This window comes from Lemur catta, chromosome 10 (assembly GCF_020740605.2).
Source record: "Lemur catta isolate mLemCat1 chromosome 10, mLemCat1.pri, whole genome shotgun sequence".
Lineage (NCBI taxonomy): Eukaryota > Metazoa > Chordata > Mammalia > Primates > Lemuridae > Lemur > Lemur catta.
Window position 1 is genome coordinate 64070235 of NC_059137.1, and position 23375 is coordinate 64093609.

General features: G+C 39.1%; 1 protein-coding gene and 1 long non-coding RNA gene across 2 annotated transcripts in view; one reads left to right on the forward strand and one right to left on the reverse strand.

Annotated features, from left to right (window-relative positions):
* Positions 1–23375, reverse strand: part of KANK1 (KN motif and ankyrin repeat domains 1) — a 119756-nt gene that overhangs the window by 91392 nt on the left and 4989 nt on the right. The window lies entirely within an intron of this gene.
* On the forward strand, positions 9617–14123 carry LOC123645780. Its single transcript, XR_006737698.1, has 3 exons — positions 9617–9706; positions 9803–9867; positions 13981–14123. It is a non-coding gene; the product is annotated as an uncharacterized LOC123645780 (long non-coding RNA).

Below are 23375 nucleotides of genomic sequence, written 5' to 3' on the forward strand. Positions count from 1 at the left end.
GGCATGGTGGTGCATGCCTGTAGTCCCAGCTACTAGGGAGGCTGAGGCAGAAGGATCACCTGAGCCCAGGAGTTTGAGGTTGCTGTGAGCTAGGCTGACGCCACAGCACTCACTCTAGCCCGGGCAACAAAGCGACACTGTCTCAAAAAAAAAAAAAAAAAAAAAGAACCAGGAGAGACCCTTCCAGCTTCAACTCCTCATCGATAAAATGCAGAAAATACCTTCTCCAGGATTACTGAGGAAATGAAAAAAGCAACTATATCTTAAAAGCATTTTACATACTATAAAAGCACTATGCCAATAAAATGATACTTATTATTCTTAATTTAAATATTCTGAATGCTCCTTTAGGCAGATCCTGTGTTTTCTCAATTTTTTTCCCCTAATTTTCACTTAGCAAAGGTTTGTACATAAATCAGGCCCTTAATACACTCTTATTAAGTGACTAACTAAATACTGCCAACATCTGGCCCCAGCCCTATTCAGCCCCAAATTCCTGAGGGCTGGTTACCACAACGGCTGAAAATAGAAAGGGAGGGAAAAAAAAAAAAAGCCACCAATCCAAGACAGAATGTATTTGTGTTTAAACAAGTACACAGTACTCACACACCCACCCTTAGTCTCCCTAAAACTCACACCTACAACAAAACCAAAATACAAGCTGGGAAGACATGATGTTTTCACAACAGCAGGCTGCAGTTAGACTCCAGGAGGCAACTTTAGAGTGGATCAAACAGAATAGAAGACAGAGAACCTCAAAATGAAAGGACTGTTCATTACTGGCAAAAAAGACCTTCAGTATCATGAAAGAACACCTTAGGAGAAGTGACCAAAGTCTACGTCTCCTGGAACACCCTGGTGTCTGCTGCCCAAGCTTATTAACAGGGATAGCAGGGAAAGGAGGTCCTTGCCAAGACACAGTGGTTCAAGTGAGAGGGGAGATGAGGTTCATGGCTGGGAGTGAGAAATCGGGGGCTGAAGATTTGCAACCTGAGTAGCCCTGTGTCCTCAAACGGGGCTTCATGGTTCAGGGAGAAGAACTGGAAGGAATGGAGACTTGGGTTCTTCCAGGCTCTGCCCTCACCCATCACATGCCTCTGGGTGGACTTGTCCATATAAGAAAAAGTTGGACAGGATGATCTAAGCCAGTGTCCCCAACCTTTTTAGCTCCAGGGACTGGTTTTCATGGAAGACAAATTTTTAATGGGGGTGGGGGGTGGGTAGCAGGAGATAGTTTCAGGATGATTCAAGTGCATTTATTGTGCAATGAAACCTCTCTGCTAAGGATAATCTGTATTTGCAGCTGCTCCCCAGTGCTAGCATCACCACCTCAGCTCCACCTCAGATCATCAGGCATTAGATTCTCATAAGGAGCAGAACTAGATCCCTCGTATGCACAGTCTACAGTAGTGTAACAGAGTGGTCGCCCCTCCTCCCACAGATATGGAAGGGAAATATCGGGAGTGGGGAATATGTAACAGAGGGAAAAGCCTGAAAACAAAAAGCAAAAATATTTTCTGTCTCTTTAACACATCCTGCACTCCCCTTTTTGAGAACTAAAGCCTATATCCCTGCCTCAGGCTAGTGGTTGGGAGGAGCAGGGTAAGTTTTTTGTTATTAATATTTGTGCAACAAGAGATGGCCCAGCTTGGACTTGCTAAAGGGAGGTCTTGGGTAAAGGTCATGAGATTGTCTTCAGTGGAGATGGGACCATCAGAATCATCAACTGTGGTTGAACAGCAATCGCCTGAAGCTGAGAGGCCATCCTTTAAAGGTTCTATATTTCTGCTTATTATGAGGACTAAGGCATTTCAGACGGGAGTCTCCATCTTCCTCCTTTGCTGGCAAAGTAATAAAATGTCTCTTTCCTTCCTCCTCAAAACACTTGTTCTTATTCTTCTGATGCGGCCTTGAGGACAAGTGGCTGAGTTTGCAGTAACACCAGGGTTAGAAAATCGAATGTCACTGCTGATCTGACCGGAGGTGGAGTTTAGGTGGTGATGTGAGCAATGGGGAGCGGCTGCAAATATAGATGAAGATTCGCTGGCTCGTCCACTACTCACCTCCTGCTGTACAGTCTAGTTCCTAATAGGCCACAGACCAATCCTGGTCTGCAGCCCAGCCGTTGGGGACTGTAGCAGTATCACCCCTAAGACAACACACCCAGAGACTGATCATTTTAAAGCAAAGGTCTATATTTGGCCAAGGGGCCTTATAACTTCTTCCATTCATTTCATTCTGAACATTTGTTTCAGTAACCATTTCAGAATATTTCTATGGGGGCTGTCTCAGTTAACAAACCAGAGAAAGGTAGAAACTTGCCCAAAACACAAGTTTTTAAGAAGTGGTCTCAAGTTCTGGCCTTTTCCAGACATTCCTTGCACTTTTAACAATGGATAACTATCAGAATCCCCAACCCACAAGTTTCCTGTAGATTAAAAGAGAAATGAAAAACAAAAACATGGAGGTCCAAGATTTGCCCAGTAATAAACAATTTTTCTGGGAAACTGGAAACGGTTTATTTCACCTCAGTCAGGATGGTAGCCAGTATTTTTGTTGGACTCAAATTCTTACAGACTTAAATATTTCCTATTTTCAATCTTTGGCTCACAGCTAAATAGTTAAGGATTCTTATCTGGGGGCCCCCATTTGATCAGGATTTTGGAAAACGTAGTTCTAAAAAAATGCTTAAACAAATCTTTCTTGTGACAGTAGCAGTCTTTTCCTTCATAAGGAAATCTGGCCGCTAGAGCTAATCTGCAGGAATTTGCTGCCAAAGACGACAACCTCTGTGGGTTTGTGGGGTTTGCCTTAGACATTAACAGTCCTAACTGCTGAATGCCCCAAAGACTTTCAGACCCTGGTGCATCTTACTAACACAATTTTGTTAGGTTCCACTGCTATTTCATAATTTATAAACTAAAGAACAAAAGAGTTAAATAGCTTACTCAAGGGCATAAGTAAATCCCAGTCAAGATTTAAGCTTTGAACTGAAGACTGTCTTTACGCCCCTTGTCCTCAGAGGCAGGAGTTCACTGCTGGTTTGGTAAGAAAGCTTTCTCTTTTAGTTACATTGTTAAAGGAGATATTGGTTTGTTTTCAACCTCATTGTTTTTTAATGCAACTTTCATGATGCCTCTAGGTTTTTTCCCCAGCTTTACTGAGGTACACTAGACAAATAAAACTTATACATATTCAAGGTGTACAATGTGGTGATTTTATATACATATATCAAATATATAGTGTATATCGACTACCACAATCTAATCAACACATCCATCACCATACATAGTTACCCTTTGTGTATTGGGGGGGGCGGGTGAGGATGCTTAAGATTTACTCTCAGCAAATTTCAAGTAAACAATATGGTTTTATTAACTATAGTCACCATGCTGTATAGATTGTCAGAATTTATTCACCTTGTAACTGTGAAAGTTTGTACCGTTTGACCAACACCTCACCATTTCCCCCATGCCCCAGCCCCTGGTGACCACGGTTCTACTCTTGGCTTTTGTAAGTTCAACTTTTTTAGATTCCACATATAAAGTGAGATCATATGGTATTTGTCTTTCTGTGTCTGGCTTATTTCATTCAGCGTAATGTCCTCCAGGTTCATCCAGGTTGGCATAAATGGCAGGATGTGCTTCTTTTTTTAATGGCTGAATAGTATTCCATCATACATATATGCCACATTGTCTTTATCCATTCATCTGCTGATGGGCAGTTAGGTTGATTCCACATCTTGGCTATGGTGCATAATGCTTCCATGAACATGGGAGTACAAGTATCTCTCTGACATACTGATTTCATTTCCACTGGATATACACTCAGAAGTAGGACTGCTGGATCATATGGTAGTTTTATTTTTGAGGAAACTTCATACTGTTTTCCATAATGACCATGCTATTTTTATTCCCGAACAGTGTAAAAAGGTTCCCTTTTCTCCATATTCTTGTCAAAATTTATCTTTTGCCCTTTTGCTAACAGCCATCCTAATGGGTATAAGGTTATATCTCGTTGTGGTTTTGATTTGCATTTCTCTAATGATCAGTGATATTCAGCACCTTTTCATATACCTGTTGACCATCTGTATGTCCTTTTTTTGGAAAAAATGTTCAGGTCCTTTGCCCATTTTTTAATTGGGTTGTTTTTTGGTATTGAGTTGTATGTGTTCTTTATATATTTTGGATATTTAAAACTCTTATCAGATATATGGTTTGCAAACATTTTGTCCCATTCTGTAGGCTGCTTTTTCATTTTGTTCACTGCTTCCTTTGCTGTGCAGAAGCTTTTTAGGTTGATGTAGTCCCACTTGTTTATTTTTGCTTTTGAGGTCATATCCAAAAAAAAATCATTGCTAAGGCCAATGTCAAAAAGCTTTTTCCCTATGTTTACTTCTAGGAATTTTATGGTTTCAGGTCTTACATTTAAGTCTTCAATCCATTTCAAGTTAATTTTTGCATGTGGTATAAGATAAGGGTGCAATTTGATTCTCTGGCATGTGGATATTCATTTAATGAAGAGACTGTGCTCTCCCCATTGTGTGCTCTTGGTGTCCCTGTCAGGATGTTTCTATGAAGCTCTCCAGGTATATACTAGAGCCATTTGCCATTTAAGTGATCATTTATGCATTTACCATTTTCTCCCAGTGGATTTTAAGCTTCTTCCCAGGGCAGGGACCATGCCTCATTTATCCTGGTAACCATCTTTTGCCACACCCAGAGTCCCAACACAGAGCCTGAGGAGAGCATAAAGTGATGAGACACACAGATTATTAGCTTTTTTGTGTTCCAAGGGAAGCCTTTCATAAAGACTAAAAACACAAGTCATCAGTTCCAAATAAAGTTATGTAGGTTTCAGGTATTCTCTTACTGGCCCAAAGTAGACTACTTCTTATCCCCTATAAATTCTCATGACACAACAGAGCAACAAAAGCTCTAAAAGCAGACTGTATTGTAAAAAAGACCCTCAACCTATAAGCTTAAAGAAGAGCTGGAAATTTTTATATGAAAAACAAACTTTATACAAACTTCCTTCCTTTCCAAGAGGCTTTAGCAACACCAGAGATTCCCAGGACAAAGGCCTCCTGGCGGAGCATTTGGATTTCTTCATCTCCTGTGTCTACACTGCACCTCTTACACTGGCAAGGGCAAAGTTCACGTGTGAAGGCCAACAGCAAGAAGCCAGGATGAGTCACATGGGGGTTTAAGAGTAAGGGAGTGAGTAAGCAGGGCTGGAAACTGGAATTTGAGCCACATTTGTGCTAGGTTCTGCTTAGGAGATGGGAGGGCAGCACATGCTCTTGCTGAGAGGAAAGGAAAGAGGAAATCACTGCTGGCTGGAGGAATGTCTATTAGTTATGGGAAAGAAAGGAATGGATTATGATGGAGTTTCAGATTTTTTTTTTTAATCTCTAATTGCCTAGAATCTCTGTTCTTTGCAGATTTAAGAATAAAATAGATACACCAGTAAAAAATGATTGAGGTCTAAGGCCTTTTAAGTTGTGTGTGTTCTTCTCCCCTAGTCATGGGCCACATGGTCAGAAATCTGTGTGGACATAGACTTTTTCGGTAATGATGACTTGAGAATTTCCACACTGGCCAAGTCAGTATTACTTGGAACTGTAACCTGACTCAAGTGCACATGAAGGCTTTGCTCACAATTGTTTTACTATAGTCAGTAATGCTTCATAAGGCCCAAGTTTAGTGATATAATTTTGGCAGAGCTAATATAAGTAGCTCTAAATTATTAATTTATCTTTGGGTATAATTAGTAACCATTCAGTCTGCTAACATGTTATCTGATGCCTTTATCAGATGAGGCCCCAAAATAAAATTTTTAGCTTAATATATTAGGCTTCCCAAAGGGTCAGGTGGACTTCAGGTAAGAAGTCTGAAAACAGAGGAGATATTGGATTAAATAGCTTAGATTTTCAGTATTGGTCATTCTGAAAGCATTTTGGCAGTTTAGTCCTTAAATGAGGATTTAGACGAGATGGGATATTATAAATTAGAGAATTTTATTGAAGAGGCTTAACACTGATTAATCAAATGATGACTAATTTCCAATCTGGAATTTGATCAAATCAATTAGCAAAACTGGTACCCAAAAAATGGTCTAAAGTAAAACTGCTAAGAGGGCTGTAGTCATTGAAAAAAGAGGTACTATTATATTTTACTCCATCAAACCTTATACTGCTAAATTCTATTCTATCCTAATATTTAATTTTTAAAAGTTATTATTATTATTTTTTTTTGCAAAGGATTACTTGTTCATCTTGGCCCATGAAAGCAGGTTTTACTTAGATGATGGGTTGTTTAGGAGTTAATGTCCCATTCCAAGACAGGCCAGGAATGGAATGGGATGTGGTTAATGGCACTGAACAAGAAAGAGTAAGAGCATTTCGGAAGACACCAGTGTGCCTGAGTGAAGTTTTGTGGCCTGCCTAGACCTGAACTAGACAACTGAAAATACAACAAAAGAATTTAAAAATACTTGGAAAAATAATCCCATCCAAAGAGAAGTTTGCTTAAAGTATTTTACAATTATAGCAAATAGTCAATATTTTAATAAGTTTCAACATTTTATTGTGGGAATATATTATAGATGAAACCCGTGAAAATTACAGGAAGGCTGATTTGAGAAACTGTTCTGTTGTCTGTATCCACCCACAAATCAAAGGTAAAATTACTTGTGGATCATCCCATATCTTTATCCCTAGCTGAATGCTGGAAAGCTATTAAGATTATATAGTAGTTCATTTGATTCTTAAAAAAATGACAGATTTAGTTATTTTGAACTAATGTCAGCTATTCTTTGGGTAAATACATGCTTTCAAAAGATAAAGCAACTGGGCCAACCAAATCTGATGATATATGGAAAGGGACAATATGGATAGTATTTGTCTGAACGAGAAGACTTCAGCCTTGATTTAATACTACTATGTTCTCCCTCAGTCCCTCTTCCATCCAACTGGATAAACTGAACAGTGGGATGCTTCTATTATAAGTACCGTATGGCTTGAAAAGTAACATTTATACAAACTATTCTTCAGACATGGATATAAGCATCCTCTCCAAAATTCAAAAGCACCGTAAATCTCTCCTATTCCTTTGAGACAATAATTAACTCTGAAGCAAGAACTGAAGATTCTGCCCTCCTAGGAAGCTTTCACCTGACCTGGGTCAGCATTTAAAAAGAGAGACTTACACTTAGTTATGGCTATTTTTCCTCCTAAGGGTGCTGTGGGTTTTCACCAACAGATACTGAATTTAAGTTCAGAAAATGTTAAGTCCACATTTAAAAACAACATTTTCTTAAGTCACCAGGTACCTGAATAAGCAAAGTTTGGCCAGTAGTTCTCTACTGCTCTTCTTTAACAAGTTTATTCTGTGTTTTAAGGTGGCAGGTGAGTTTGCTCAAACTACTCGGAGCAGTAGATTGTACCTGGGATGATGTGGTGGAGACAATTTGGCCTCAGGGCAGATATCAGACATTAGGAATGGGAGGAAAAAACACTGCCTCTCCACCCAGAGTGCATGAGCTTTCTTACTGAATTGAAGCATCGCTTCTCACATGACTGATTTGAATGTTGTGGCTAGAGTTTAAAAAACTGAGCAAACTCTAACATCATTTAAAAAAATAATTTCATGGATGCCTACTGTGTGTGTAAAGCGGTGAATCAGATGCCTAGGAGTGAATATAAAAGGATACAATTTTTGTTTAAAAGGAATTATGTCAGGCCGGGCGCAGTGGCTCACGCCTGTAATCCTCGCACTCTGGGAGGCCGAGGCGGGTGGATTGCTCGAGGTCAGGAGTTCGAGACCAGCCTTAGCAAGAGCGAGACCCCCGTCTCTACTAAAAATAGAAAGAAATTAAACTAAAAATATATATAGAACTATATAATATATATAGAAAACTAAAATATATATAGAACTAAAAATATATATAGAAAAAATTAGCCAGGCATGGTGGCGCATGCCTGTAGTCCCAGCTACTCGGGAGGCTGAGGCAGTAGGATCGCTTAAGCCCAGGAGTTTGAGGTTGCTGTGAGCTAGGCTGATGCCACGACACTCACTCTAGCCCGGGCAACAAAGCAAGACTCTGTCTCAAAAAAAAAAAAAAAAAAAAGGAATTATGTCCTGATAAACATTTTCACAAGGAGACAATATCTGCTTCTTGAATTTTAAAATGTGATCTGGAACTGAGAACACTACTTTTTTCTCAATGAATGCCACAGTTTTACATTACATAGGGTCTAACCTGTGTATTTTGTTCTTGGGAATACCGTGCTTTACCCAGAAGAAGGTGAATCCCATGGTTAGCATTAGAAATGATCTTCAGGATGACGCCTGGTGTGGAGGGGGATTACCGCAGGAGGCAGGTGGGCCAAACTTACTTCTTTGATAACTGCCCACAATAAGCTTGGCATCCGGAGAGCAGTTCCATAAATATTGTTGACTAACATCCAGGATTTATTTCGTCCTCCTCTCTGCCCACACCCTCTTTCCCTAAAATATTCCACTCTATAAATAGACATTTTCTTTTTTACAAAATAGATAATCTTAACGGAGCCTAGTCCCGTGAGAAATCCGAGCAGCAAAGAGGAAAGCAGAACAAGCCATTCGAAGTGCGTACATGTATGCGTCAGGAACCGGCCTGCTGATCTGAGTTTCTGCCAAGGAAGATAGGTGCAGAGTGTCAGCCTATCTGCCTAAGTGGATGGTGGGAAAACTTCAGCCCAGGAAGTAATTTTTCCTGCCAGCCCAGTTTGGTATGCCTCCCCCCACAGCCAGCTGAAAGAAGAGAAGCTGGCACCTTATCACCATCAAGCAGCTATAAAGGTGACACTGGGCTCTGCCTGCCAGGCTGCCTTCAGGATCAGACAAGACGGGGTAAAGCTGCGGGGTCCCGAACCTCTTTGGCCAGAGAGCAAGAGTAACTACTTCTCAGACTAAGCAGATAAATCCACATGAACAAAGGCTAACATTTTTTGAGAAAATTAATGAGGAAATAAAACCTAGGATATTAGACATTTGCCACCCCTCATTCCTTCTCCCTGATCCTTCTCCTGATTCCATTTATGTTTTAAAGACAAAAGATATGTCTGGTTTTGAAAAATAAACATTTAACAACAAAGCCAGTGACAGTTGTAGAAGACAAATTGTTAAAGAAATTAAGCCATTGTTAAGTAAATTGGACACAGTGAAATAAATCTAAAGACAGTTCAAATGTTAATAAGGTCTTTGATATACTTTATTAGACATAATAGATTCCTTGCAAAGAGTGGAAAAAAAAAAATCAACCTAACTGACCCACCATTCACTTATGGTACTATATTATAAAAAATAAAAATTATTCTTAAGACTATTAATCTTCCAGGGCAGGGATTACATTTTAGACATGTGATAGATTACATTACTATTCATCAAAATGTCCTGCTCCTTCCCAAAGGGGATTACATATCCCTACCCCTATCGAACTCATAAGTGGCCATGTGACTTGCTTTGGCCAGTGAAATATTAGCAGAAAGGCCATGCATCACTCCCAGGAGGAAGCTGAAAGAACTACACTGAATGTCACCTTGCTCTTTTCCTCCTCTGCTACGTGAAGAGTAGCTATGATGTAAATAAATAGAGGCTGCTCCATCAACAGACTGAGGTCAACACTGAGCAGAGCTGCAGCTGACCCACAATGGACTTGTAGCGTGAGTGAGAAATCAGGGTTTGTTGTTGAAAGCCACTGAGATTTTGGGTCATGTGGAATAATTACTATCTTGATTGATATTGAGTGTCTTACATAGGGCACTTAATAAAGCTTGGCTGGATGGATGATAGAAAGTATTCAGAATCCCAGTGGTCAAATCTGGTACGTATTAAGTGAATATAAACTAAATATTTCTTTACAGGGTGTGAAGACAAGCAGCTTTTAGGTTAAATGACAGCAGTGAGACATGACCAAAAAAAATAAAAGAGGTTTTATAAACTAAGGATCTGGGTTATGCAGTTTGATAGTAATTTAAGCAGTGCCTAACGTGCCTAGTCTAACAATCAGCACAAGACCTGCCATCTATAATCCAAGCTGCTCCAGACGTGAGTTGATAGAATATTGTATAAATCCTGAGGATTCATTGAACTGGCTGCCAAAATGACTTCACTCTAGTCCTTGCAGATGTATCTTACAATAGGTACGTTCTAGGGATTGGATGAAAGTTAAAAGTACAATAACCCAAACAAGTTCCCAAGTTTACCTAACCCTGAAAATTCTGTCTTGTTGACCAACACCCTTTAGTATTAAACATTTCTGTATTGAGCTTCAGTGGGGTGTGGTCCCAGCTGAAGCTGGGTGGGAAGGTGACACTGGGCTGACAGTTGCAGAAGAATCTCTGCTGATCCTTAATATGGGAAATTTTCCTTAGGCTTTTGTGCCTGAACAGGCTTGTCTGGGCAGGCAAATGGCATCAACCCAGGTGCCGAACATATACTATCAGCTAGCATTGCCTTTGGATCATGGCACACCAAGGACCAGAAATAGGCCAGCATTCTCCCACCTGGATCCAGCAGTTGTTTTCCCTGTTCTCTCTTTCATTCCTCATGGGTCTTTAGGTAGGTCAAGTATCACTTGCGATCTCCTCTATCACTATCTTCTGTCTTAAGATGTCAAAGGGAATATTTAGGAACAGTTTGTTCCTAATGTCTTGGACATACTTTACGGTAACCTAACCTGTATCATAGGCTGGTGTTAACTGCACTAACACAAAGACTAACCAGGGAAAGTAAGTTGAGAACACGCCAATTAATCAGGTCTTTACCTGGAGGATATACTGTGGGACTGGCCCTGTGCTAGGTAGCATAAGAACAAACGGGAATCCTACATTCCAGCCCTTAAGCTAAAGTAGCTTTTTTAGTCTAGTTAATGAGAAAAGAAAAAGAGAAAGGAAAGATTATTCCTCTTATTCTCCACTAGCGCAATTTAGAAATGTGGATATGGAAACCATCACAAGTAAGGCTTCCTCCACCCAGTGAACTTTTATAGGAGGATAAAAACAGGGAAGTCTGGCAAAAAAGAAGAGTGTTTGACACCAGATGGACTAAAAGAGCAAAGAATACAACGCATTCTCAGGTGGTCCATTAACAGTTTCAATTAAAATGGTAATAAAAGATACTATATAGATCAAGAAAATGATACAAAAATTCACATGAGAAGAAACAATTACAACTTTCAAAGAAAATTATTTTAAAAGGGGAGGGGTAAGCAGGGTGGAGGAGCATGGACAACCCCGACATGAAGTGTAGGCTAAACAGAAATGGATACAAGGAAAAGTACATAAGGTTGTATAAAAAGTATGCCATAAGATTTTATATGTACAATTTTGTACTATGTAAAAACTGTGTTTATGTAGAATTAATCACAATCAGAATATACAAATAAATACAAATGAATAGAAGGTTAAGGTGATGGGCCTTGGTTGTGATTTTTTTCATATAAAGTAGATTAATATACATTTTTTTAAAAGATTATACCCACTAAATTCCACAAGCCCTACACCTCACACCAAAACCTCTAGTCCAGCAGTTCTCAATACTGGGCAGTGCAACGCCCTCCCCCCACCCCAGGAGGCACATGGAAACGTCTGGGAGTGTTACTGGGGAGTCACGTCTGAGGCGCACTTCTGGCATTTAGCAGGCAAGGGCCGGAGTCGCGGAACCCTGCAACACACGGGACAGTCACACACAAGGAGGAACTCTCCTACTCAACACTCCAGCGGCACCATTAAGAAACTGTCACTAGCAATAGGACAAAGATCAGTTTTTCTAAGACTTTTCAAGTGCTACCCAAGATACACTATAAAAATTCCAAAACTCAACCAAATACCATTAAGTTTATATCATTATGATTTTAAAATAAATCCAATTTTTTCATTTAAAAAAACTGGAAAAGTATGTAATCTCTCCTCAAAGATGGAAATGGCTAAAAGATTTTACATGAATAGAGAAAATCGCCTCATTTCCTGAGAGAAGTCATGTCGCTTTCACGAATAGAAACAATAACTAAGCAGACACTGACTAAAGTTTTGGACCTTATCAATACACTATTATCCCCATGGCTGTTTTGTGAACTATTATCAGTAACTCCTGCCCTGGTCTGCAGGTTCAAAGAGAAAGCAGCAAGGAAAAGTGGCCTGAAATCCTGCAGCCACTGTCATGACCAAGAGCTGAGCACACTGCTGGCAGATTTGCTTGTGAAAAATGGCCTTCCAGTGCTTGTAGCTCTTCCCCCTGGCCTCAAATAAGGAGGGCGGGAGGAGAAAATGGAAAAATACTCTTTCACGTAGGCTGCAGCAATGAGATGCTGTATGCTCAATCAAATGGTTTTCCTACTTTCATACATTTTCAGTACCTGAGAACTGAGATCATGTTTAACTTCCTAAAGGTTGTCGATGCTGCCATCTAGTGAATAGTCCTTTTTACAACAGGTCACAAAAATTTAAAAGCTCATGAGCTTATATTTCAAAAGGATGTATAAATATCCTGTTTTTAATGTTATTTGCACTATCATTTATTTTAGATTAAGAAGAAGAAAAACTAATAGGAAGTTTGCACTCTGTGGATTCCCCAATAGGAATTAGGAAAACCTCAAAAATGAGTATAATAGGGGCATATAATCAAATTCTATTTTCCTGTAAAGGACAGAAGCTCTGCTCCGTCTCCAGCAGTGACTGCTATAGCTGTACTTATTATCAGTGTGCTGCAGACGGCATGCCCACTCCGGAGCTGCCAGCTTATCAAACCTTAGAGACCCTGTGAACTCTGTATCTGGTCACAATTCCTTCTTTGTCTTGGCTGCTAGGGAGCATGGAGCCAAATGAGTGGCCTATTTCCAGCGTATTAAGAAGATCTTACACATACATGCTATCTCTATCTTCACTCCCCATTTCCTCTTCTTGCTGTTTTCCCTCTGTCTCAGTATCTACACTCACTAATTTTTTTTTGTATGCTCTCTTAAGCCACCATAAATTTTTGTCTGAAACAAGGTTGAGCATATATAAGCAAAATACATTAGTGTTATCTGCTGCATGTAAGATGCTCCTGCTGGGAGCCTCATCATATATTAATAACCACAAGCATATGGCTCCCAAATAGCACAGGCAATGGTGATTCCTGTCTTATGTGACTCTTAGGATCTCTTTCTACTTGTTAAAAGTCTGCATTAGCAGAGCTGCTGCTTGTCTAAACCAGGGTTCAAACTAGTGTGACCATTAACTCAGTTATAATGGCTGTCTTTTTCACATTCCAGTTTGGCCTCCTAGGACGTCTGTTTTAAATTCCTGCAGCTTCCTCAAATGAAGGGACTGCTTCTTTACTTCTCATCCCAAAATCCACGCTGTCTCTTTGTTTCCACGCTTTGTCCCATTCCTGGACCTAGTTGACCCATATATTCCAAATTCTTTTGAATAAAAGTTTTTTAAATATAAAGTCTTATTCAAAGGCAGAACATGAACTGTTATAGAAAAAGGCATGAAGATAACAACACTGAAACCCTGAGGACTCTCCCTCAAAAACTCAGGCTGATGTGGGATGCCTTATCACCACTTCAGCACCGTCATCCTTCTCCAAGAAGTGGGGCCCACATGCTGTTGAACTGCATTCAGTCAAGTTTAGATAATGACGCCCAGTGAGAGTTCATCACTGGGACATCTCAGGCATTGTGTTGAAATTCCCTTGCTTATCTCCAGTCATTGGCTATTAAAAAAATACACATTGCAAAAATCACATTCTCAGTCCTACACCCAAGAGCCACAACACTCGGCTCTGTGTATTTTCTCCAGAACTGCCAAAAGCACAAAACAACTGGTAGTTTCCTATTAGCAAAGTACAGTGTAGGAAGTGTGAGTGGGTTGGCGTGGGAAATACTATGGGTAATATGTGCATTCATTATGCAAATGAAAGCAGATTTTTAAATGTTTTTTCATATGTACAGGCATGCGCACACAAGAATTAGATGGTCGAGGTGAAGAAGATAACTGAAATATTTCTGGGAAGATAAACTATCAAAAATGCCTGGGAAACCGAACAATATCTTCTGAAAGTTGATAATTAACATCCAATGTTCTGAATTTTATACATACTCCTATCTCATGCAATAAACTATTTTATTAAAAAGCAAAGCGAAACATAACTTCCTCCATGGCTTCCTTGTTTGGAATCCAGCTCCTATGCAGGGAGTAGGCACTAAGACACGCCTGAAAAGCATGACAGATAGGGGACGTGGGTCTCATGGTTTGTATTCCAATTTCAGTCATCACTTGAGACCTCCACACCTTCCCATCTGTGTCCTACACATAATGCTGGAGGTAAGTCTAACCACCCAGGCTTCATAAGTAGGAAACTAAGGCACAGAGTCAGTGAGGAACTTGGCCAAGTGGGCTGGACTCTCGGTTCAGTGACAACTATCTGTGACTTACTAAAAGATTTCTTAGTTTGCCTGTTGTTTTTAGTAGAAAGCTGTAGACTGGGCCCAGTATTAGCAAATAGAACTCCAGGGACTGACAGTGACATCACTAAAGGCCAAAAACCACCAGGCAGGTCAGGCCAACCTTCCCTTCAGATGTGGGGATGGAGACAGGGCTGGCAGACGGTGATAAGTTAACCTAATTAGAATCAGGCCAGGGGAATGAAGCGAGAGTGAGCACATAAAGGACACAGAAGACGCCTTCGGTCAGAGACAAAGAATTCAAAACAACCCAATAAAACCACCAAATGGGAGAATACCATTGCATTCTTCTTCTATGGGCTCATGGAAGAAGTTAACTGTTTATAAACAGCAGTCTTGCATATCGTCCTCTTTCCCTGTGCTCAGCCATGATTCCCAGAAAAAATGGGAAAGACCACAAACTTGATTTCTGCCTATGGGTCTACAAGATAAAATCAAACATCAAAGGTACTCAGGTCAAGATGTACAAGCCAAAAGCTGTCTCAACTTACCCTCCCAGCTTTTCAAAGCTAGCTATCCCTTCAGAGCCTAAAATATACAATTCCTCTCTTATCTGCAAGGATTCTTCAATGACCCTTAAACCCAGGAAAGCTGGGGCCTGCTGGTTCCAGTCATCTCTTGATCAGAGTCAAGGGGGCATGGACATCTCTTAACATTACCTGACACAGGAGCTGCACTTTGTCAAACCAGCTGCTGTATTAAACCAACACTGGACACCTCTACATCTTGTTCAAAGAGGGAACTGCTTGGATGCCATTTTTAAATCACATGGCTAAACCAGTACTTTATTTCATTTTACTTTTTCAACTACATAGTAAGTATACCATCATTACCTCCGTATCACTCCACTCTTCAGAAATCTTTTCTCATTCTATTCAACATCTGCTTAAGGCTTCATTAGGGTTTACTTTGGAAGGTAGGACTTAAGTCCAGAGAGAAATTTCTTTTTTATCTTACATATTTCAATACTATTCTAATTTATATTCTATCTATTCTAAGAGTTTTTGGTAAATATAAAGTGTTTAACCAAATCAAAGCATATTCATACCTTTAACCTATTCTTGTGAATTTATCCCAAGGAAATAAATTATTATGACCTGAAGATTTCACGGCAATGATTATCTAAAGTAGCAATGAATTAAACACAATCTACATTTTTAACATTAGAAAGATGGTTTATAGATCACATTAATCTGATTAAATATTATTTATCATTAGAATTGCAAAGGCTTTGTAAATGAGTGAAACACTCTAACACCTTAAGTAAAAGCAGCATTCCAAATAAAAATTAAACCACATAAATAAAATGTAAATGAAATAGATAAGATAAAAAATTGTCTATGAGAATGGTAAAATTTATCTTAATAGGTAATTTGAAAATATTTTGTTAATGTTCTTTAATAAATATAAAATACTTGCTAACCCATCGCCTGAGAAAAATTAATTTTGGCATAGTTCTAAACTAAGATACTGGCCAAACTAAGATACCTCTCCTTTATTTAGAGTTAACCTTATTGGAATTTATAAGCTTTGCTAAATGTTATAGAAGTCCACTAAAGGAAACAAAAAGAAGTACCAATGGATTAAAAAGCAAAATATGTTAGCGGGACTAATGGCTACTGAATCTATTTAAAATGGACTTGAGGTAGCTAGCAATCAAGTTTAAGGAATGCCCAAAGAATTTACAAACAAATCCATTTCACTTAGAAGGAATAAACTTATCAAATGCTTTCTAAATTAAAATACTATAGTGGCATCATAACACTACCAGGATTATCAGTTTAATAACATAGTAAATTATACTAGTCAAAGCCCACTGCTATTTGTGGATAGTTTTTCTTTCTTTCCTTTTTTTAACCAATTAAAACTTTCTGAAAGGTTAGGGGTCAAGTTTTCTTCCCTTTGGGTTCTTAGAACATGAGGATTTTTGATGATCTTAAAGACCTTCGGTCCCAATGGGTAGCTGGGCAAGGCTGGAGCGTAGGAGGCCAGCAGTGACCTCGAAACTAACCAGAAGCGTGAGTACATGCCCATGTGTTATTTCCCAAGCTTCCATCCAAGAAAGTGCTGTATTGAAGCAATGTGTATGAATGTGTCTATTATGCGTATCACCATGGCCTTATCCCACTCAAAGTCTTAGCACTGGCTTAATTCACCTCCCTTGGATACAATCTAGACCATCACTGGGGTGGAGGCTCTTAAGTAACTTTATGAGTTGGCTTCATCTTGATAGCTTCTCAGGTGTGGTTCATCAACCACACCTAGTAACTGACAACCTTTGTGAACAATTTTTCAATTCTGTTTATCCCTTTGGCTTGATGAAAGACAGACTGACCAAATCAGCCTGGGTGATGACTGCACTATTCGAGAAGTAGAGGCTTGCAGAGATAGCCCTTCCTTGTAACTTCAACTGCCTTCACAGGTTCCATATGCAAATACACTAAAGTTAACCATCTTCATCTCACATGCTCTAAAACAATGACCTTTTTCTATATATAACACTGAAATTTTAAAAAATTATTCCTTTTAGCTAATACACAAATATTGATGAAGGAGAACTGGTCTACTGTCATGTAGAATGTGATACACATCAAATGAAGTCATTATTGTTATAATTTTGAAAGTGTTATACCCTTTCCTTCAAAGATTCTATGGTATTAGGTAAATTATACACACACAGATTTTTCACAAGGAAAAACAAATGTTACAATAGAGACAACCAGGTAAAGATATCAAGAACATGAAAGAGGGTTGCTAAGGTGCTTCCAAGAGATCAGCCTAATTTTAACACCACACTCATTTCAGTGTTTTTTTCTTTGCCTAAAACCCTCGCCACCCGACCATGATATTCCCTCAGAGTACCAGTAAGTTAGGAGAATAAGGAAAGGGAGAAGAGATTCCCTACAGGTCTGGCAACAAATTTTTCTAGAATTCTATTGCTGGGCCAAAGAGAACAGGCTGGCCCTCCTGGACGGGGGTGAGGCATGTGTGCAGGTGTGTGCAGGTATGTGCAGGTATGGAGTGAGGTGGAAGCAAGAATCTGCACAAGAACCAACAAGCCCACGGGAGAAGTACCCAATCGAACCTGTGTTTAGCAGGCATAACCATCTGTTTTCAAGTGGATTTTGATAAGCCAAATTTAACTTTAGTGCCATTCTGAATGACCCAACAGCGTGCAAAGGAATTAAGGAAGGTGAAAGAGTATCATTGTGCTAATTAGCAGTCTAGGACCCTGTTATAAAGAACGACCCATGAAAACTCATAAAATTAGAATTCAAGTTCCAGCCCCGAAGTTTCCCTTGGCATAAAACACTTAAAACTAAAAGTGGACAACTATATCTCACCAGCTGCTTCTTAGTTTTTAAACCCACTCAGTAGCCTGCCTTATCTCTTTCAAACCTTCTGAGAGCAGGGACTTTGTCATATGAAAGCACTGACTTACATTGCATCTTTTATTTTCTAAAAACATATTTTTTAAAATTTTATATATATTTAAATTCTATTTTGTGTGTATATATGTATATACATGTAATTCAATGCTATATACTGGGAGAGAACTTTATGGTTTTTCTTCCCCTATAGTATTTCAAAGAGGGGAAACATATTAATATTAGTTTGACAAAATTGGCTGAATATGAAAACCCAGAACCAGAATTGAATGTGTGGCAGAGTTTGTTTAATCGCCACGTGTTCTAATGGGAAGGAGGTCAGAACACAGGGCCACTGGACAGCACAAACTCAGCTTTCCCCTTAAATGCCACCTGGTGTGTGCAGACCAGTTAGTCTCATTACCACTCTCCCCCATCCTGGTCACTGCCCAACGCATAATAAAGTAACTCTCACCAGGTATTCATCCACTTACAAAACCACAGGAGCATACCATTATGGGCACAGCAGCTGTCTTAAGTGCTCATTTCCCCATATTCCAAAGTACTAAGGGAGACTGGGCCGCAGGGGAGGTCTCCATGTCTATCTCCTCCTTCCCCTGCCGCTGTCCTCAACCCCACTAGCCTAGACCACCCATCCCGTTCAATTCCTGGGTAAGTAAGTTTGATCATGTTTCTTTTTTTTAAAACCCAGAATTTTACTATGGCATGGCATTCACAGCCATTCCTATTCATATCCTTTTCTATTATAAACAATACAACAGTTAATCTTATACTTATATCAATGTATACCTGTATGAGTATGTCTTTAAGGTAATAAGAATTGCTAAGGCAAAACATATGCACATGCACCTATTACCTTTAAATTAAAAAAAAAAATTTAATTGTATTAAAATACACATAACAATTTACTGTCTTAACCATTTTAAAGTGCACAATCTGGTAATGATACTAGCAGAAAACTGGATGGAATGCTAATAAGGTCTGCTGTTTAATTAGAAGTACCAGAGCAATTTAAGTTTCCTGATTTTGATAATTATATTATGGTTATGTAAGACTAACATCAGGGGAAACTGGGTAAAGAGCATATGTGAACTCTATACTATCTTTGCAATACTTCTCTAAATCTAACATTATTTCAAAATAAAAAGCTTCAAAAAACTGATGGAAGAGGAAAGCAACTGTGGCTACTCTTACTCCTCACTTCCATCTTGCTTTCCTTGGGACATTCTACAAAAGCATTTCTCTCTTCTTTACTTAGTTAATCATGGAAAAAGCACAGAAAGGTATGAGGCTCAGACACACAGAACATCACAGTGACCTTACTGAAAAACGAATTGTCTGCCTTCTGGAGTGTCGCTAAACTTTTCAGTTAGTCCTCAACAGAACAAAGTCTTTAGATTTAGAACATATTAGTGAATTCCCAAACTGGTCTTTCTTGGATGATGCCAAAGAAGAGAACACTGGGTGTTCACAGTATCTGTCAACAAAGCAGAAGATCTTCTGGCATGAAAGCCAAAGCTATTTAAAAGTGACTGCCAGCAATGGGTGGAGGGATAATGAAAGGTATGTTGGGAGTGGGGTGGGGTGTATGGAAGGTAAGAGAGCAAAGAGCCCAAGACCACATATGTGCTACTAGCTTCTTCTTCACCTAACAATATTAAGTTGGGCAACAATGCATTTAAAAACACCCTGTTAACACAGTTCATACACATACCCAAAAGGATCTTATGGTTCACATTCTGTTTAGATTATTATATATGTTACCAGATTGTATGGGCATAAAAAGAGTTAAACATGCCCCTCTTTTCTCCTTTCTTTCCAAGCATTTAATTACTCAGTGTGATTCTCTTAGGTAACAGTGGGTACCATCTATGACCACAGCAAACAGGCTCTTTTAAAAAGAAGAGGGGGAGGGGTGGAGATTTCCTGCTGTTCACAAAAGGCAGTATGTGCTATAATGGAATATTATCCAGCCTTAGAAAGGAACGAAATTCTGACACGTTATAGTACAACAGGGATAAACCTTGAAGATATTATGCTAAGTAAAATAAGCCAGTCACAAAAAGACAGATACTGTATGATTCCACTTATGTGAGGTAGCTAGAGTAGTAAAAAATCAGAGATAGAAAGCAGAATGGCTGCTGGGGCGAGGGGCATAAGTTGTTGTTTAGTGGATACAGAGCTTTCGTTCTTCAAGATGAAAAAGAGTTCTGGACACTGGGTGCACAAAGTGAATGTAAATAACATTACCAGACTGTGCACTTTAAAATGGTTAAGACAGTAAACCTGTGACAGGTTGCAGTGAAAACATTAACAAAACTTTGTTTCATGCACAAAATTACTTAAAATATTGTATAAAATTACCTTCAGGCTTTGTGTATAAGGTATATACAAAACATAAATGAATTTCATGTTTAGACTTGGGTCTCATTCTCAAGATAACTCATTATATACATGCAAATATTCCCAAATCCAAAAAAAAATCTGAAATCCAAAATACTTCTGGTCCCAAGCATTTTGGATAAGGGATACTCAACTTCTAGAAACTGTTATCCTTTTACCAAGCTCTAGAAATTAACAATTCCCTATTCTCTCATCATAAATCTTCTGATGAGTAAGCTATCTAGGAGAACACCCTAAACCCCAGCAGGCCCCCTCTGCAGTCTCCTCCTCGGATTCTTATTCTGTTTGTGGTGGTGAAGCTGGGGATTGGGGTGTTCCTAAAGAGGCATTAGTTCCCCCCTTCAGAGTGCTTTCATGGCAATAGAAATTCACATCAGAAAAAGCACTGTCCTTGTAGCCATTTATTTTCTGGGCCGTGGGAATAACTCTTAGTTAACCGTTCTCTCAACAGGTACCAATCATCAAATTTTATTATTTTCTTAAGAGACAGGGTCTCGCTCTGTCACCCAGGCTGGAATGCAGTGGCACAATCACAGCTCACAGTAACCTCGAACCCCTGGGCTCAGGTGATTCTCTTGCCTCAACCTCCAGAGTAACTGGGACTAAAGGGACATGCCACCAAGCCTGCCTAATTTTTTTATTTTTATTTTTTTGGTACAGACAGGGTCTTAGAGTCTCACTACATTGCTTAGGCTGGTCTTGAACTCTTGGCCTCAAGTGATCCTCCCACCTCGGCCTCCCTAAGTACTGGGATTACAAAGTATGACCCACCATGCCTGGACCCAACCATCATATTTTAATTTAAGCTATTTGTTTTGGGCATTTCAATGTGATTATTAGGAAACAAACAACAGAATTTCAAATCGAAAGGCAGCTTTTAAAACTTCTTAAAATTGAATTGTTTCTATTAATATAATAAAGGGTGACATAAAGCACCCATATTTGTTTAAATTCCTTTGTTTGTAATCAATGTCATCATCAATACAAAGTAGTAGCTAAATCAAAAGAATTCATAAGTTAGAGGAGGCTGGAAGAGAAAGGACAGGGAATCCGAACTCTCCAAGTTTTTATATTCAGTTTTTAAAAACTTTTCTTCATTTTAAGTATCATTATTAAAAATTACTAATGTTCCATTAAAATTTTCTAGAAACTAATAGTTAAGACCCCATTCAGTATTTTTGAACATTCAAAAATATCTATACTGTGGAGTTGAGTTTAGGGAATGAAAGAAAAACCTCATGAATTCTCTACTTCATTATATTTTAAGCCATTTTACAAAATATAAATAATCTCAAGCTTATTAACAATTTAAGATTTTAGAGTGTTTCAGGCTCTCTTTAGCCTTTGGCAGGGCTGGTTCCCATCTTGAAATCAGAACTCTATATTAAGGTGGAGGATTTAGAGACTTACAAAGTCAAAAAGAAATCATAACTCCTACATTTTTAATCATCCATCCTTCTGGTGTATGATTTACCCCATAATTCCCACCAGGAAATGAAGAAAGTTTTGAAGAACGAGTTATTCTCAATGTAAATCTCCAGCCAGCCTCTGTCAATCATGTTAGCCTTCTTCCCCTAGTTAGCCTTTCTCCACCTCCTGCCTGAAAACTACACTACTATTTAATTGCTTTGTGACTTCACATTTTATTAAGAGGCAGAAAAACATAAAGAGCTAAAACAAGGAGATAAGCTCATTGCCATAAATTGTCCCCTTAAGCAATGAAACTCACCTCTCTAGTGTAATAAGGTGGGCCCTGTGGAAAACCCCAACAGGTGCAATTCTGGGTAAGTCCACAGCCCCCATCACTTACAGCAGACCTTACCGTTCTCTGCACTGCAGTGCCATAGATCAGACCCCCGGCAGTCAGCTGCATGCTTTGCAAAGCCAGTGTGCAGGGCACAGCTCAGGGAGTCACTTTGCTCTTCACCCTCACCCACCCCACGTTTATCTTCTCTTCTCATGGGGTCAGGGGAGAAGAGAATGAGGAGAGACAAAGTTACAAAAAACTGTATAACCTGACAGCACCTCATCTACTATCCCATTCCCTGGAAATCAAATGACTTATTACCACCCAGGAAAAACATTTTAGCTAAATTTTCACCCTCATGAACTTAGAAGAATTCACTCCTGTCCCACCCCACTGACTTCCCTTCCACATCCCCATTCCTGCCTCTGTAGTGAGATGGAAATCAGTATCAGATTATATCACATTCCTGCATGTGCCCAAACACCCCCGCCCTCTGGAAGATTATACTCAATGATTCGCACAAACTACAGGGGGCTTGGTATTTAAAGCCCTCAGAAAACATCAACTGGTAACTTCTTTAAGATGGGGCCTGCCAAAAAACAAAGGCTTCAAGTGTTTTAAAAGTGCACTGATGTGTGCCAGAAAGTGGGTTTATGATATTGTTCAGAAAAACCATGCAAGTATACGGGGCTGGGGGGGTATGAAGATCTAACACACAAGCATAAAAAGGGTCTGGAAGGATCCACAATAAACTCAGCAGTGGTTATATTAAGGGTGGGACTAGAAGGTGGATTCAAATGTCCATTTTTCTCTGTATAAATGCTGTATTGTTTAAATATGTGACAATGGGCACATATTGCTTTTATCAGTAATTTTAATTTTAAAAGAACTAAACTATGGAAAGGAATGGTGACCAATATTTCCAAACCAAAAATTAGAACACATAGTCTGCCAAAGCATTTTTGTTCCACATCTAGATGCAAGAGGCAGTTTAGGAAGAGCAATTCAGTCACTGAAATATTAAAGTTTCTCAAATTTTGGGCTGGATAATTTAAAAAAAAAAAAAAAAAGAAAAGATTATTCAAGTTTTTAGGTTTCAATAGTTTAAAAAATGGCAGCTAGCATTATTGAAAACAAGATTGTCTAAAATATCTAGCAGGTTTAGAAGCATTAGATACTGAGGAAATGGTACAAGTCCCTAATTCAGTCACATTATGTCTTCTTCCTTCCTCTCAGAAGCTAGGCCAGGATTGCCTTTCTTGGTACCTAGCCAGCCTGATCATGAGGAATTTGGTTCAAGTCAATGAACAGTTTCTGCATTTACTTTGTGCACAAAGGACTAC